Source organism: Pinus tabuliformis, chromosome 7 (assembly GCF_031772625.1).
Source record: "Pinus tabuliformis cultivar Carrire ecotype Pingquan chromosome 7, CPIR1, whole genome shotgun sequence".
NCBI classification, from domain to species: domain Eukaryota; kingdom Viridiplantae; phylum Streptophyta; class Pinopsida; order Pinales; family Pinaceae; genus Pinus; species Pinus tabuliformis.
Window position 1 is genome coordinate 1,561,504,554 of NC_142293.1, and position 17,013 is coordinate 1,561,521,566.

The following is a 17,013-nucleotide window of genomic DNA, read 5'->3' on the forward strand; positions in this document are numbered from 1 at the left end:
CCTCAAATGGATGGCCTGCTGATGAAGAGGGCTGTGAATGGGCAACATCTTTGTGGACAGCATCTTTAAAAGAGAAAGAAGGGGCAGAGGAGGTCTGCCTGAAGGAACCCCCTCTCAAACAAAAAGTAGCTACAATAGAGGCGTCCCTTTGAATGTTGTAATAAGAGAGAGGAAGGGTATTCATGATTTGCTTACCCTTGTATATCAGTCTGAGGCAAGATGAGGGGATCCCTAGCCGACCTTCAAGATTTTGCAAAAGGTCCTGCACAAGATCCGTTGCGCGTGCCCATTGCATTTTTGTCTTGCTCGAGAGGTTGACTTGGATCTAGAAAACCTGTGAATCTTCATGCAGATCCAGTTCAGATCTGGCTCCTCCTACCCGGCTCCAACACTTACAAATCTCATATGAGAGAGAGCTGGAGCTTTGAAGGGCCTTCTCCTCCTGAACTTGCCGCAGGGGAATGAGAGGAGAAGAGGGGAGGGTCCAAAGATTAATGCGTCTGTCAATGCGCTCTGCCCAGGAGGGCTTCCGAGTGATCCGTCCAGGCAGATCCAGGAAGCTTGAAAAATTTTGCAGATCTCGAACAGGGTAATGGCTGTTCTGGGGGAACAGATAGCCGCTGCCAAGAATGGGCTTCCTTCCAAAGCAGAGAAATTCTTCCTGGGGGCCGCTGCCTGAGGATGGACAAGAGAATACTCTGCGCGTTCTTCCTTAGCCGCTACACCTTCATTCTGATGGGGTCGGTTGGCGCGAGAAGTGACTGCACAGGTCCACGATCTGTCGGCTACAGGGCCGAGGGCTAAACAACTGAGGGGGGCTTTCAGAATATGATGGAAAGCAAGCGTATTAGAGCTGGAAAAAACCAGAAATTCATGGATGGAACGCGCCTCTCCGAAGGCAAGTGTAACAGAAGTGAGGTTAACCAGAAGCTCGTGGGAGGAACACTCATTCCCTGCGTCGACAGAGCCGTCTCGAGGCCAGACGGTGGCCGAAATCGTGGAGGCGGCGACATTATTAGGGTTCATCTTTCCGCTCATGTTATTAGTAAGGCATGTTCAAAAAGGTAGTGGGCTTGGCCCGGTTTAGACTAACTACTCGCACGACGAGCTACGACCTTGCTCGAGATTGAACAGAAGACCGGTCCGTCATGACGAGGCCGACTTTACCACTACGCTGCCTCCACGACCTTTAAAAGGTAGTGGGATTGGCCCGCTTTAGACTAACTACTCGCACGACGAGCTACGACCTTGCTTGGGAATACAAGACCAGTCCGTCATGACGAGGCTGACTTTACCACTATGCCGCCTCCATGACCTTCACCTACCGTTAATGTTAAGGAAAAAGAATTTTTAATATTTTAACTTGCTATTTTTCATTCCTTTAAAATTAAAAAATAATATTTAGTTTTTCTAGTAATAAATAAATAAATAAATAAATATATATATATATATATATATATATATATAATTTTTTTTATACTTTATATACGGAATTTAAGTCTTCCAGAGAATTAAAAAAATAATATTTAGTTTATATATATATATATATATATATATATATATATATATTATATTTTATATAACGAATTTAGGGTTTCCATGAGAATATTAAGTGTAACAAAAAAGACAAAACCTAAGAAAAGAATAATAATATTTATCCCAACTATCCAAAATACATCCAATTCTAATGTTGAATGGAGTATGATAACAAAGATAAAAACTAGGAAGAGTATAATAACATTTATCCCAACTACCCAAAATACATCCAATTCCAATGTTGAATGGAAGAACAATCTACCCATAGCATCATAGCATCCCACTAGTAGAGAGATTGTTCTTCCGTCCAACATTGGGGATAACTTTTGCCTAGGCTCAACCTAGTTCGAATATATATATATATATATATATAGTGTTTATTGCATTCACATATTTAATGTTGCATAACTTATCATACATATAAAGAATACGAACATAATATGTACTTTGGAAAAAATCCAGGTTCGAGGAGAGGCATATGCTCTACCCTTTTCACATATGTATAAGTGCAAATATAAAGAAAATGCACTCACTATGGAGTTTCTATGGACAATGTATGTTTTAAATGGTTGTTACATTAAGATGATCTTCTACTTCTTTCTTATCCTTCAAAGTTGTTTCCTATAAACCTGGTGTTTAACCCAATTTAACTCAATTTTTTATCAAGATATGATAATAATTTAAGGTTAAGCTTAGAGTTTTTACATGTCTCAATCCCTAATTAATGTTAAGGTTTTGGAATCTTTGATATCTTTTTGAAATTCCACATGTGAGTAACTCCACATTCTCTGTGATGTTAGTTAGCATGGCATCTACTTAGTATCATGGTGGTCAAGGTATGACTAGCTTCACATTGTGAGTAATGAGAATTGACCTAACATCTATTTAGTATCATTTTGGTCAATAATATAAGTTAACTTTCTCATACAAATTTCTATTAAAATTATTTTTCAATTACAATGTTTTTAGTGTATTATAAACTTTGCTGACAAAATTTTGATTAAAACATAATTATTTGAAGCTTTAAATAAGTTTAAAAAAATTTAGGCTCCAAAACATCAAAATCAAATTTAAGAACCATACAACTTAATAACTAATTTTTAAGCCAAAAACAATTAAAATAAATAATAAATTATATCATAATTTACGCAAAATCCATATTTAAATATTTTGATTTTATAAAAAATAAATTATTTTTTCCGAAAACAATGAATTATAATTGAAATCGATGTATTCATTTAAATATATTTGTTAATTCTTTTAAAAATGAAAGTAGGCGGATTTACGATGAAAATTGAAAGTTGTTGGATTTATGATGTTCGCTTATACGTTTTGATAAACATAAAATCAAAGCTGTCGGATTTATGATTATGGGTTGTACGTTTTCATTCACAACACAAACTCTCTAGATACACTGCCACTCAAATCAAGTCGCGAATTTCAAAACATTTAAAGAACTACTAATATTTCGCGATGACCGCTATATTAGTGTGTTATTTCTTTCAATTGTATTATTTCTTTCGATTAAAGTCCTTCAATGAGTGTCATTTTTTGACTTGTTATATTCGGGGTCATCCATCAAGACTACATTTCCAAAATGAAAAATATATATTCTTCAAGTGCATGGATGACTGTAAGTGTGACATATTTAAAATTGGGTCTTTAATTATGGTAGGTGATTTCAATGTAGTTTTATCTGGAGATGAATGTCGGGGTGTCAGATGTAGGGCGGATTCTTTCGCTGACTATATTTGCCAATGCTTTGAGTCCAATCATTTACTGGATATTAGACTCCTCACTCTAACTCCTACCTGGCACAATGGTCGTGCGGGTGTCGATCACATTGGTAAAAGGCTGGATCGGTTCTTAGTACATGAAATCCTGTTGGAGAGTCTGGGATGTATGCAATCATGGGTAGAAAAATCTATGATCTTTGACCACATGCATATTGTATTACAGTGGAGAATGGCGCACCCTCATTTGGGCATTCCATTCAAATTCAATAGAATCTGGTTGGAGAACGTGGACTTCATTTCACTGGTCTGCAATTTTTGGAGGGCACACACCAGAGAGGTTGGGAAATCCCCGATGTTGTTCCTATCTGGTTTACTACACGCATTAAAAATTCGTGTTAGGATGTGGGAAAGAGAGAAGAAAAAAACAATGTCTCGGGAGCTAAAGGATATAACGGTGGAAATTGAGAAACTTTACAATTTGGTGGAGAGGGGTAATTCATTTGGAAACATTTGGGATGCAATCAAAACACTCGAGTGCAAGAAGCGACAGGTCATTCACATACAAGAAGTGACCTGGAGGCTTAAGAGCAGAGCCCTTTGGTTGCAGGAAGGTGACAAAGACACTAAGTATTTTCATAGATATGCAAATTTGATAAAAAATTAGAATACCATTTGGAAAATTCAGAGACTAGAAGGGTTTGTAGCATACACTACCGAGGAGATTCAATGTGAAGTTTTACACCACTTCCAGACTTTCTTTAAGAAACGGCCTAGAAATTATACTGAGGATCAGATTTGGGGTTCGAATGGTTACCCACATATGTTTGATGAGGAGTTGAACGAGGAAATATACAGACCGGTCACATTAGATGAAATTCTAAAGGTACAGAAAACTTTTGTGAAGGACAAGAGTTCAGTTCCGGATGGGTGGGCAGTCGAATTCTTCCTTCCTTTCATTGATTTCGTTAGGGAGGACTTGTTAAACATGGTAGAAGAATCATGGTCTCTCGGGCATGTACTGGAGCTATAAACTCCACTTTCCTAGCACCGATTCCTAAAGCATCTGCCACTTCTACATTTCTTGACTACAAGCCCATTTCTCTATGCAACATTACTTACGAACTCATCTCCAAAATAATTGTGGAACGCATCAAAGGAACCCTCTCAATCCACATTTCAAGGGAACAATTGGGTTCCCTCCATAACAGACTGATACATGACGTTTCCACCACTCACATGAGGTAATCCATTTGATTCATACCAGACAGATGAAGCCAATTTTGATATAAGTGGATCTTTGGAAAGTGTATGATTGTGTTGACTAGGCCTTCCTTCACCTTATTCTTACTAAGATTGGCATATCTTCCGTTATAGTAGAATGGATCATGGCTTGTATCTCATCGACACATTTCGCGGTACTGATCCATTGCTACCCCTCTAATTTCTTCACTAATGGCAGGGGACTTCGGTAGGGTTGTTCGCTTTCAACTTTATTATTCATATTGATGATGGACTGCCTTAGCCTTAAGATAAAGATGGCAATTTTGGGGGGTCTTTTTAATGGCATAAGACTGACGATAGGTATTAAGGTCTCTCATAATTTCTTTGTGGACGACATACTAGCTTTTGGAATGATTTCCCGCCCACAATGGAGGTTTTTTTGTAACATTCTGCAGTGATATAGGGATGCCTCTAGTATAAAGGAAAATGAAGGAAAATTGTTTATATTATGTTCAGCAAGAAAACCCGGGGAGATTAATGAGATTGGGAGCATGTTCAACTTCCAAACACAACCATTATGTATCAAGCCAAACAAGTATAAATTATCATATTGGTTGTGGATAATAGACAAATACAAGAGGTAGATTAGTGGTTGGGCGCATACGAGTTTGTCTTTGGGGGGCAGATACATCTTGGTTCAAGTTGTACTATAACAACTCGATGTACACTGGGCACACTTGTACATTCTTCCTGCAACTGTCATCAACAAGATCAAACAAATTATGGCACAATTTCTCTGGTATGGAAGGCATGACATCCACAAATACCACCTAACCAAATGGGATAATATAACTATTCCTAAGGATCATGGTGGCTGGGGCATCTTAGACATCAAGTTATTCAGGTGGGCTCTCATCATTAAATCAATGTGGTGTGGGTTCTTCAAGGAAGGTATATGGAGAGAAATTGTTGTAACAAAGTACTTACAGAACATGAGGATAGAAGATTGGATCAGATTGGGACTAATTGGAAGCAACACGGGTTCCTATATATGGAGATGTTTCCAAAAGGTGAGAGATATGTTTTTGTAGAGAGTTTGTTGGACTTTCGGAAGAGGGAACCGTATTCTGATCGGGATGGATAGCATCAAGGAAGTGGAGGCTACTCAGAATATGGCAGGCGATTTGATTCAACGCCTTCACCTAAGAGGCATCTTCATGTTGGAATGGGTCATAGCTAAATGGAACAGATCCAATCTGGAAATGTGTGGATATGTTGGGATTAACTGGCATTTATGTTGCTGAGTGGGAGGAATATATCCTAAATCTAAGGCTCGCGGGACTTTGCAGATCCGATGTTAGGGACTCTCTCACTTGGGCGGGAAAGCTACACTCAAATTTGATTGAGGTGGCGGAAAATTACAGGTATCTCATTCACTCTCACAATAATCTACACCAACCTTGCTAGTTTTCTCTGGTCTAGAAAATCGACATCCCTATTAAAATCATACTTTTTAACTGGATGACATGGATAAATAAGAACCTTACATGGGAGAATTTATGTAAGCAAGGATTGATGGGACCGGGGAGATGCCCCATGTGTTTTCCCATGTAAGTAGGGATTGATGGGACTAGGAAGATGCCCCTTGTGTAGGACATCTATTGAAAATAACTTTAATTTTTTCTTAGAGTGTTTGATTGCATCATGTGTCTACAATGGCATATGTACTTCTCTAAACCTTCCTTACGAGGACTTTGGAAACATTGTTGATTGTTTTCTATGGTGGTTGCAGCGTTGCACAAAGGTAAAGGTTGTTCCTTTTTTCACCACCTGGGAAATATGGTGTGCTAGAAAGGTGGTTCCTTTTCTCATCACCATAGAAGTTTTCGGGAAGTCGTGGGTCGAATCGGGCGAATAAGAGCTCTTGTTCTCGAACGCCACAAACACGCCGACAGAGCTTCAAAGCTCGGGCACTTGCCTTGCCCTGCTGCTTGTCTCTTCAGCGACTTGATCTCCTTCGGCCCGAAAAAGAATGAACTCTGCCTCATCTCCTTCACGTTCGCCATCTGCCCGTCTTTGTCTTCGATTTGATCATATTCATAGTGGGGGAATTTAACTGTGGGATTCGTCCGGGGTCAGAGGATTTCTCTTTCCCAGAGTGGATGAACCGAAAGCGTCGCAGCTTCCCTCGCCATTTCGCCGAGAGATTTCAAGAACTGAACGAGGCCAAGCGCGTCGCTCATGGTGTGATTCAAACGAATGGCCAATATGAACCCTCCGCATCTCAACCTGGAATATGAATTGAGTTCATCAAAGCATGAGTGAATTAACCTGAATGAGAATGAGGGGAGAATTGGTAATAGTTTTTTAGCCCGGCACATCATGCAGCAGATCAGCCAATTAGGGGAGGGCGGGTGCAGGTCTCTGAATTCCTCCATGGAAACATCGGCATCAGCTTCTACAAACAACACGCCTTCGCTGGTGCAGTTCACGAGGAGCTTATCGAAGGGCGCTTCTCTCAATCTTCCGGCAAAAGGATAGTAAAATACCAAAACCTTCACCAGCGCTTCTCTGATAACTTTGGCGGTATCCTCACTTCTTTTCGACGGATTGAAGCGATAGAATTGGATGACGGAAATATGAAATCTGAAAGACAGTTGATCATCTAGATTGGAAAGGTATAGCAACCCTTTCGGAGTAGGCAGGGAACGAGCGAGGACGACAGTCGGCTTTCTGGTGACCTTCATATTCAGAGCAGCCATGAAAACAAAGGTATCGAGAATCAATGAAAAACTATGACGCAATCACGCAATCGAAGATCAGCAGAGCAGGATGCAGTGCGTTGCAGACTTGTTTCGAGATGGGGAAGACGACGAAGCAAGCGTTTGGTGAGATATTATCAGGTGATGTGACCAGTACAACGTGGTCTCATATGTTTATTATTTTGGAAAGGGGTTTTTAAAATTGTAATTTAATTATTAATAATTTTATTGATAGGATTGTGTTTTATTTTATGATAGAGATTTTAAAATTTCAATTTAAATATTAATATTTATTAAGTAGGGATATAATTTTTATTAAAGGTTTTAGAATATTTGTAATAATATATAAGTTAAATTTTCTAGAATATTCAAAGTGATATAAGTTAAAAATTGAGATTTATGTCTAAAGTAATTATTATTTTTTGTCATTTTAATTAAATTAATAAATTAATTTTTTTATATAAATACGTGTTATAGTTTTTTTGGCATGTGGTATTGATAACTCATGGTATTAGGTCATGGTATTGTAACAAGCTTATTTAGAAATTAGGAATTTCTATGGTAAAGTGAGATAAGTATTTTGATGCTTACTATGGATTGATTCTTATCATATTTACCAACCATTTAATTTATATAGTTGTGCAAGTGATTAAGTGGGTGATAGAGATTTAGTTTACAATTTTTTTTTTTTAATAGTGTTAATGTTAGTTACAAAATCTAGTGACATAAATAACCACTCTCTCCCCGACCACTATCAAAGCTAAGCTTGAAATTCCCCCAAAACAAAATTATTTTACCTGCCTCCCTCTCTCATGAGTTGATAAATAAACCATGCTTAATATCAATATATTTTAATTAATTATCTATAATGGTTAGGTTCTACTGTTACATGCTTTGATGGTAGATAGCGATGTGGTGTGTATGGTGTTGTACCATCTTTGTAGAGACTTATTAGGGTTCATGTTATTAGATAGTATATACTTGATTAATTCAAACCAGAGGCTTGTTATAGAAGAAGGTGTATGGGACTTTACTCATCCCTGTGGGTGGATTAGACAATATCTTAGTCTCGGTTTTAAAAGCAAATTTCAGAAAAAGAAGTTGGTATGGGTGTAATGCACAAATAATTCAAAAATTGATCATTCTAAGCCAATAAGGGTAGTAGTCTAAAGGTACATTGAAGGTATCAGGATTGTATCTTTGTTCAAGATGGATTGTCAAAGACTGCATTCATATAAAACTCTACTAGTTGTTGCATATATTTCGATTCTTTTGATTTCAAAAGGTAATAAATCGATCTAAGAACTTCATTATCCATTGAATATATATACAGACTCTATGTTTTGAAGCATCAGTGGCTGCATGTTGTGTTAATGTGGGTTTTTGAAATTTGAAGGGTTCCTCCATCCATTAAGGCCAAAAATTGGGTTAATGTGGGTTATGGTTGTATGTTTTTTGGTATTTCACATTGCAGGGGAAAATGAGTCGGAGGAATCATCACAACCAAACCCTGGAATTGGTGTAAACTATGGAACAAAAAGGAATAAATTTCCATCACCGAAGCAAGTAACTAAGATGATTGGAAACATCATTGTCAATAGAGTCAAGATCTATAACTCATATTCCTCTATACTGTAAGCATTTTCCAACATAGGCATTGCGGTTGTTGTGGGTCTTGAGAATGAGAAAGTCCATAGGATAAGTGAAAGTCCAACTACAAGCCAAGCTTGGGTGGCTTAGAGGATTTCTCCTTACTACCCTTCAACCTTAATATTTATGATAACCGTAGGGAATGAGGTCCTTACAAATAGTTATGGGTCATTAGACTCTGAACTAGTGCTTGCAATACAAAACATTCATTCTAGTTTGGTTTCTTTAGGCTTGGATGACAATATTAAGGTATCTACTCCACACCATATGGCTATCCTTTCAAGTTCCTTTCCTCCTTCGGCCTCCACATTTGCTACTAGTTTGCTACCAATTTTGAATCCTCCCCTCCAATTCTTGGATGATACAGGTGTTCTATTCATGTTGAATTCATATCCTTATTTTGCAAACAAAGACAAGTCCAAAGAAGTTTCAATGGACTATGTGATGTTTGGGTAGTCTCTAGGGGTTTCAAATCCAAAAGGGTTCACCTATAACAATATGCTAGATGCTCAAATTCATTCCATTTACTCTGTTATGGTTGCTTTGGTTCACAATGACACTATCCCTGTAACTGTCTCTGAGACTGGTTGGCCTTCCAAAGGAGAGCCAGATGATATAGGATTGAATCTTAAGAATTCTAGAATTACAACACTAGAGTCGTCAAACATGTTACTTCCAATTAAAGAACTCCAGTGAGCCCTATAGAATCATAGATGCCTTTATTTTTGCACTTTTTAATGAGAACCATAAACTAGGGCCAACCACTAAGAGGAACTTTGGGCTGCTAAACCTGGATGGTTCAAAATTATATGATGTAGATTTTAGTTGTGGTTGGTGTGCATCTCCTCCTCCACCATATTTTCCTCCTGCAAGCCCACCACCTAACGTGATTTAGTTATTCTCAAGACCACCAAAAGGTTCAAGGGGAGGCCTTGGCAGTGTTTTTTATTGCATTGCCAAACCAAGTTCTGATTCATCTGTTCTTCAAGAGTCTTTTGATTTTTCTTGTGGGATGGGTAGTGAAAATCGTGCTTCAATTCGTCAAGGTGGACCTTACTATAATCCAAATATTGTTCATGCCCGTGCTTCATATACAATGAATAATTACTATCAGATTCACAGTAGAAACTACTAGAATTGTGATTTCAAAGGCACTGGTATGGTCACATTTACCAATCCAAGTAAGGATTATTCCACTCATTTTATGTTCTAGGGAATGTATTCCTTTAATTTTTCCCTTTTTTTGGCTACTTGAAAAGTATGATGCATTATTTGTTTTTGTGCCTCATATTTAATATGATTCCATACATTAAATTTCCATATATTGGGAATTGGACATGGAAGTATTCTTCTATATTCTAATTTATCCACTATAATCACTCTCATAATGTATAGTTCAAATTTTTAAACCAAAATCGCCATGAAGATACCAGCGTGCAGGTCACTAAAATTTTCAATATAAACTATTAAAATGAGGGTCTGACTGGTTAGATCATGGGTTGTTTTGGTTCAGGCTATGGATCTTGTCACTATCCTCAAGAATGAGCATCCAATAAAATTGGCAAGGTGCTTTCAGTAACTCAATTTCATCCCTTCCTCTTGGATATCAAAGATTGTAAAAGCCAATCCTTTTTCCAGAACATTGGACCAATTGTAATACTCATTATCTGAATCAGATGCTTGTTGTGATGGTGTACTTACAAATAATTTTGGCAGGCTGAGGAATTTCAGCAGGTTATCCAAAATGTGATTTAAACTTAATCGTCACATGTACTAATAGAACCATTGGGAGCTTATTCGACATATTTATTTATAGTACCACTTCCTAGATATGAAATTCAGACAACTTATTCTGCTTCTCTAGTGAAGCTTTGTGTTTATGTTTTTCATGCGCTATAGGCTATCGCAACCCAGTGGATTGGATAATTTTGTATTGTTTTGAACGTATGGAGTAGAATGCTTATATTCAATGAGGAATGAGAAGGAAATTTTGATGTGGTGTCAACTTTGTATATTTTAGAGGATACATGAATTGATATATATGTGATGTCTGTAATTGCAAGATATATTTATTGTACTGGCTAATGTTTGACACATTCTCCAAATGGGTAGTACTTCCTATATTGAATTGTAACCTTAATACAGATTAGGACTTCCATTTTTCTGGGAAACTAACTATTTAGTTTCACTTTGTTAAACATGGCTTATACTTGAACTTCTTGTGTATTATCCATGTCTTATATCAAATGAGTGGATCTACCCTGAAGGAGTGCTTGAATTCTTCATTGTATTTGTTTTAGGCATGTTGATCAGCTGGATGATTTTTTTTTATTGTCACCCTATCCACAATAATAAGGTCCCATGAAGAAGATTGTTTAGTATGTTTGATTGAAATTTGTGGAGATTCTCTTTTATGTAAATTCCAAATGGTTAGTTAAATTTGTTATCAATTTAAATCATCCAATAAAAATTAGTTCATACTAACATGACTTGACTAATATGAAGATATTGAATCAAAACTAGGTTTTTGTGATATGACTTAATTGATATGAATCCAATTCAATGATGGGTGACTTGTTGTGTTGATGAAATCTAGTAGGGATGTCAAATTTAATGGGCCATTGTTGAATCACTGAACAAAACATTATTTCATCAACTTTCTAACTAATGCGCAATGATGTAATAATCTGCTTCTTCAATGGGTGGTAGCTTCAAAAATCTTGCTTTGAGTTTTCAATTTGGTTCCTTTGTTGGGGTTTTTCTCTTCAATTTAAGAAGGCTATAGTGGAAATTTTTAGGGAGCCTATGGGTTTTATGCCATTCCCTTACATGCACAAGAACATATGTTTTAGTTATGCTTTATGTGTTCTACATGCGATTTTGGTTCTGAGGTATGCTACCCATGATATTGTAATGAAATTAGTTCATGTCATCGACTGACAAAGATCATTGTAATATTCAACAAAGTTTTAGGGATAGATGACTAGAATTGGACACGACAAATCTTTATATGTATCTAAATTGGGTCATAGTAAAGCATTAATTATATGTTATTATGTAGTTGCTAACTTCCCCTTTTTGGTTCATCTTTATTCCTAATGGATGCAACAGGTACATCCCAAAATGTGTTAACTACCTGTAAGCTACTCGTAGGGCAAAAATGGATTTGTTTTTTTAACTTTACAAAGTGTTCGAACTATATTTGATCGTAAATAATGATTGATACTAAGATGGAGTATGGAATCAAATATTTGCATGTATCATGTGAATGTTAAGCTACTATCTATTTTGGTATTGGTATAAGACATTAGGATTTTGTTTTGTATCGGATGGGCATTTGTACATATCATGTGAATGATTGTAACAGATTATCAATATTAAGACAGAGTAATAATCATGATTGAATTATTTTTTCCCTGTTGGGCAAAGGCATTTGTACTATTTAGTGAGATACAACCTAATCTTGATAGCTTATTCTATAGCATCACATATATACAAATGTTGGGATTTATTTACCGAATACTATTTTGAATAGGAATTTTGATGTACGTAGCAACCATGAACATTGAAAAGTCTAAGTATGGTCGTGGGTGGCCTGTGATCGGAAAGTGAGGTAGCAAAACATTCATATGGAAAAGCATAAGTACAATAGTATGGATCAACACAGACATCATATAGTTCAGCATACAGTTTCAATGCAAAGGCATTAAGTGCACAATAGTCAAATAACTAGATAACTATTTTATGAAAAGGATTGTTCATCACATAGAAGACATGTGTGCTCTATTTTTTCTATTTGTTTTCATCGTAGCTCTTAAATTTTGCATTGTGCATTAGTCTACATTCATCTCTACACCTAGTTTTTCTTGACCTAGGAAAAAAATTGTTGAGGGTTACCTTGGAAATATTGTCTAGAATACAGTCATTACTATCTATTTTAGTGATGCTTAGTGCTAAGAAACGAAATATGTCGGTAAAATTACAAGATTGGATGTAAAAATAATTAGCAATAAGCCTACTCTAACAACCCTTTCTTATGGCATGAATGAGAAGGAGGGCCTAGTTGTTGTGTTTAATCTTAGTGGGGGTAATTTCAATGTAACAATGCTTGAAATATCCAATGGTGTATTCGAGGCATGTTCCTTCCCTTGAGATGTTAGGTTATTTTACATTGATTATTTATTTCTTCTCCTTCTCTGCTTTTTCACACAAATTATTGTAACCTTGTTAGCTTTTTTTGCAGGTCAAGGTCACAAATGGTGATACTTTTTTGGCGGGTGAGGATTTTGATAATGTTCTCCTTGAGTATTTAGTTGTTGAGTTCAAAAAGACAAAAAATGACTTATCCTAGGATAAGCTAGCCTTACAAAGGCTTCAAGAGGCTGCACAGAAACCGAAGGTGGAGTTGTCATATTCTTCTTAGATAGATTTATCTACCATTTATCATGGAAGATGCATCTAGTATAAAGCATTTGAATGTTACATTAACTCATTTGAAGTTTGAAATCTTAGCAAATCACTTAATACAGAGAACAAGAATCCCTTCCAAGAGTTGTAAAAGAAAAAGCAGGGATTACGACATTGGAATTGGATGAAGTTATTCTTATGGGAGGAATGTACCGGGTGCCAAGGGTTCAAGAGATTGTTGTTAAGATTTTTGGAAATACGCCAAGTAAATGTGTTAATCCAAATGAGCCTATAACAATGGGTGCTACCATCCAAAGTGGAATTTTGCAGGTTAATGTAAGGGAACTTCTTATACTAGATGTGACTCCACTTTCTCTTAGATTAGAAACACGGTGGGGTTTTCGCAAGGTTAATAAGTAGAAATATAACAATCCCAATGAATAAGAGTCATATATTCTCAACTGATGCAGACGGTCAAACTCAGTAGATAGACCATGATGTTACGAGAATTAAACTCATTCAAGGAGAAGAGTCTTCATCCTTGGGAGGAGGCCCCAAACCTTCAGTTGTGGGCTTAGTATTAGCGATCCATAATTGTCATGTGTGGGCTCATCATGATGGTTAGAGGAATAGTAGGAAATTTGTCGCACTGAGAGACCACTTTAGGGTTCTGTTGTGCTCTATAACAAGCCCCCATTTCATATCATTTTATTCCCAAAACTATCCTATGAAATGGGTCCCTTTAGATTTTAATTGGTATCAATATCGTATTATTTAAAAAGGTCCGAAAAACAAATGAAAACATTATAAAAAACCTTTTTGAAAAACCCATTTATGCAAATAAATCAATATTTTATCATTGCGATAAAGCGATCGCAAGATCGCATATCACAATGACACAAGGAGCATAACTAAGTGGCACATTGGTTTCCGCCGATGCGATATCGCTATCGGCTATCGGCAATACTCTATGCACATTTTTAAAGCGCCCCCATGCCATTCCCCCGATGCGATGCGATATCGCTATTGGCAATCGGCGATTTACTATCCATGTCTCATGTAATGCCAATTCCCCCCGATGCGATGCGATATCGCTATTGGCGATCGGGGTTTTCAAAAGGTGTCAAAATAAAGGTTTAAGCTTCCTTGATGGCCGATTGCGATAAAGCGCAGATTTCAAAAAAGCCGCTAAAATGAAGGGATATCACGATCAATTCATATTAAAAGCTTGATCTGTCCAACAATGATTCACTTGCGCTCAACCGCCAAAACATCTACAGCACGCTTAAATGAATCATTCGGCCGATTAATGATATAATGGGCATTTAAGGATTGGCAGGTTTTAAACGGCCATTTAATGTAATTGTAAGTCCTAAAATCTTCCCATGGATTGTATCCGCGCCCATTTTAAAAGTTAATCTCTCACCACGCATCGGTCAATATATCTCATCCATTGAAGTTTTCATTGCCAATTCTCTGTGTTACGTTTATTTTCGCTTCTGTGCAGAATTCATCCAAAGGAGAAAGCTCAAGCAAAATGGGGAAGAAATCTAAGAAGACCACAGGCGCTTCTGTTGTGCCAGCCGCAGGACAAGCTGTCGCTGATCCCTCAAACAAAAAGAAAGGATTGATTTCGGATACTACATGTTCTGGTCTCGGCAGAACTACTTGGCAAAGCACCTACAACTTGATTGAAGTTGAAGAACCCAAAGTGACAACAGTAGAAGCTACTGCAGATTCAACTCGTAAATCTGATGGTACTCTTAAGGACTTAGCTGACTCCTTCCTTCACCGGATAGCAGCTAGGGAACAAATTCTCCCATACACAGATGTAGTGCGGTGGGCAATTGAGGAAATCCCAATCCTGGATAGAACCTTCAGCACCAGAGACGGGAGAATTTTCGGGTCATTCAAAGCTGATGATCTAAGGCAAATGTATCATTTGCCTGAGCCAGAGAAGACATACAATAAGGCGTTCCTGGAAAAATTCCGAAACGAGAACGAAGTTGAATCCGAACCCATCCGGGATTGGAGACAAAATCCAGCTAAGCACAAACATGAATCTTCCGGTAAGTACTCGGTTGATTCCTTGGCTTCTCCTTATTGCTACGCTGGAATAATGATGTGTAGATTGTGGGGATTGCATGACTCTTCTAATTTCACTATAGAAATGGTTCCCTTAATGGAAGCTGCATGCAACAGTATAATAATGGATTGGGCCACTATTCTCTCAGATAAACTAGCCAAAGCTGTTCTTGAGTTTAGGAATAAGACTCGCATCTCTGAAAGGATAATTCCCCCATTTTATTACAGTGCCTATATTTTAGATACCTTGTGTTTTAATTCTGAATTTCCCGTGCTCGGCTGGAGGTGGACGCCACAAGACTCCATGCCTATTCACATTTACCACCAGAAATTATGGAAATCCTCTTACAAGCACCATCTGTACCAAGTCTGCAATGGCTTTATGTTGCCTATTTATTATTCTATTTTTGATAAACCCATTCCCAAGATTTCCTACCAAGCTAGGATTGATTTAACAGTAGTAGGGAGATGGTTTGGAGAGGAGAAGTTCACTTATATAAGAGTTTTCGGTAGCCAAGCCGAACCTCATGTTCTCCCTTTATACATACCTGATAAACTGTTGGCAAGGGAAATCTCTTACCAGATTATTGCTGAGAGTGTTACACAGACTCTCAAGAAAAATAAGAAGCAGGGCTGGCCCTCTTTTCCTTTGAGATGCGGTGTCTATACCTTGCATGATCTCAAGCATGCAGAAAAGGAAGCTACAAAGATTAAATCATTGACTCTAGCAACTCTTCCAAATAGGCAATTTGATCCAAACAAAGTTGCCTATAATGCACTAGAACAGGCCAAATTGTCAAAATTTGATCATAAAGAAGATATGTTTGACGACCTGTTCTCTTCAGCTGAGTCAATAATGCAGGTTAAAACATTGGCCAAAATGAAATATCATGATGAAGGGTTGACTGAATTTAACAGACTTAGAGAACAGAGGTTGCAAACTCTGCCTCTAGATCTATTAGCAATAACCCCAGCGACATCGTCAAGCGAGCCTGAACGGCAACAGTCAAAGGAACCTCCAGTTACAACAAAAGAACAAGAGAAGCCACATGAGGAAAATCAGAAGAAAGAGCATGAGAATCAACAGAAGAAAGAGCAGGAAAAAGTGCGGGAGGAGACCCAAACTGAAAAGCAAAAACAGACCACCACTGAAGTAAACGTGGATACTCATATCAATCCTAAATTGCTCCAAGGATGGAAGCAATTTGATTCTATTATCAGTGGTCTGAAGTGTTCAAAGGACACTAACACTTCAAAGGCAACAGACACACAGGAAACCACTTCATCACAGGTTCTAAGTGGAACCAGCGGCCCACCCATTTCTAAAGAGGTAGAGATAATACCAAAGGACCCCTCCGACTAAATCATTTTGCAGGTAGAAGAGATTCCTCCCCTGGATGTCTTCTATAGCCCAAGGCATAAAGCTGTAGTTAAATGACAAAGGAAAAGAAGAAGGACTGATCAACCTCCCCTTTTCCCAGAACAAACAGTCACAGGCAATGTGGTTTGGAAGGAGGAATTTGACCCCTCCGATGACCTGACAAAACTGTCACAATATGCTGGAGCTTATTCGGCAGCGACAATAGATAAGGCATTGGAGGTAAGCCTTTTACTGA

At 37.6% G+C, this 17,013-nt stretch overlaps 2 pseudogenes; one reads left to right on the forward strand and one right to left on the reverse strand.

Annotated features, from left to right (window-relative positions):
* Positions 1–6,628: 6,628 nt before the first annotated feature.
* LOC149253995 (benzyl alcohol O-benzoyltransferase pseudogene) lies at positions 6,629–7,255 on the reverse strand (annotated as a pseudogene).
* A 98-nt stretch (positions 7,256–7,353) lies between these two features.
* LOC149253996 (glucan endo-1,3-beta-glucosidase 11 pseudogene) lies at positions 7,354–10,450 on the forward strand (annotated as a pseudogene).
* The last annotated feature ends 6,563 nt before the right edge of the window (positions 10,451–17,013 follow it).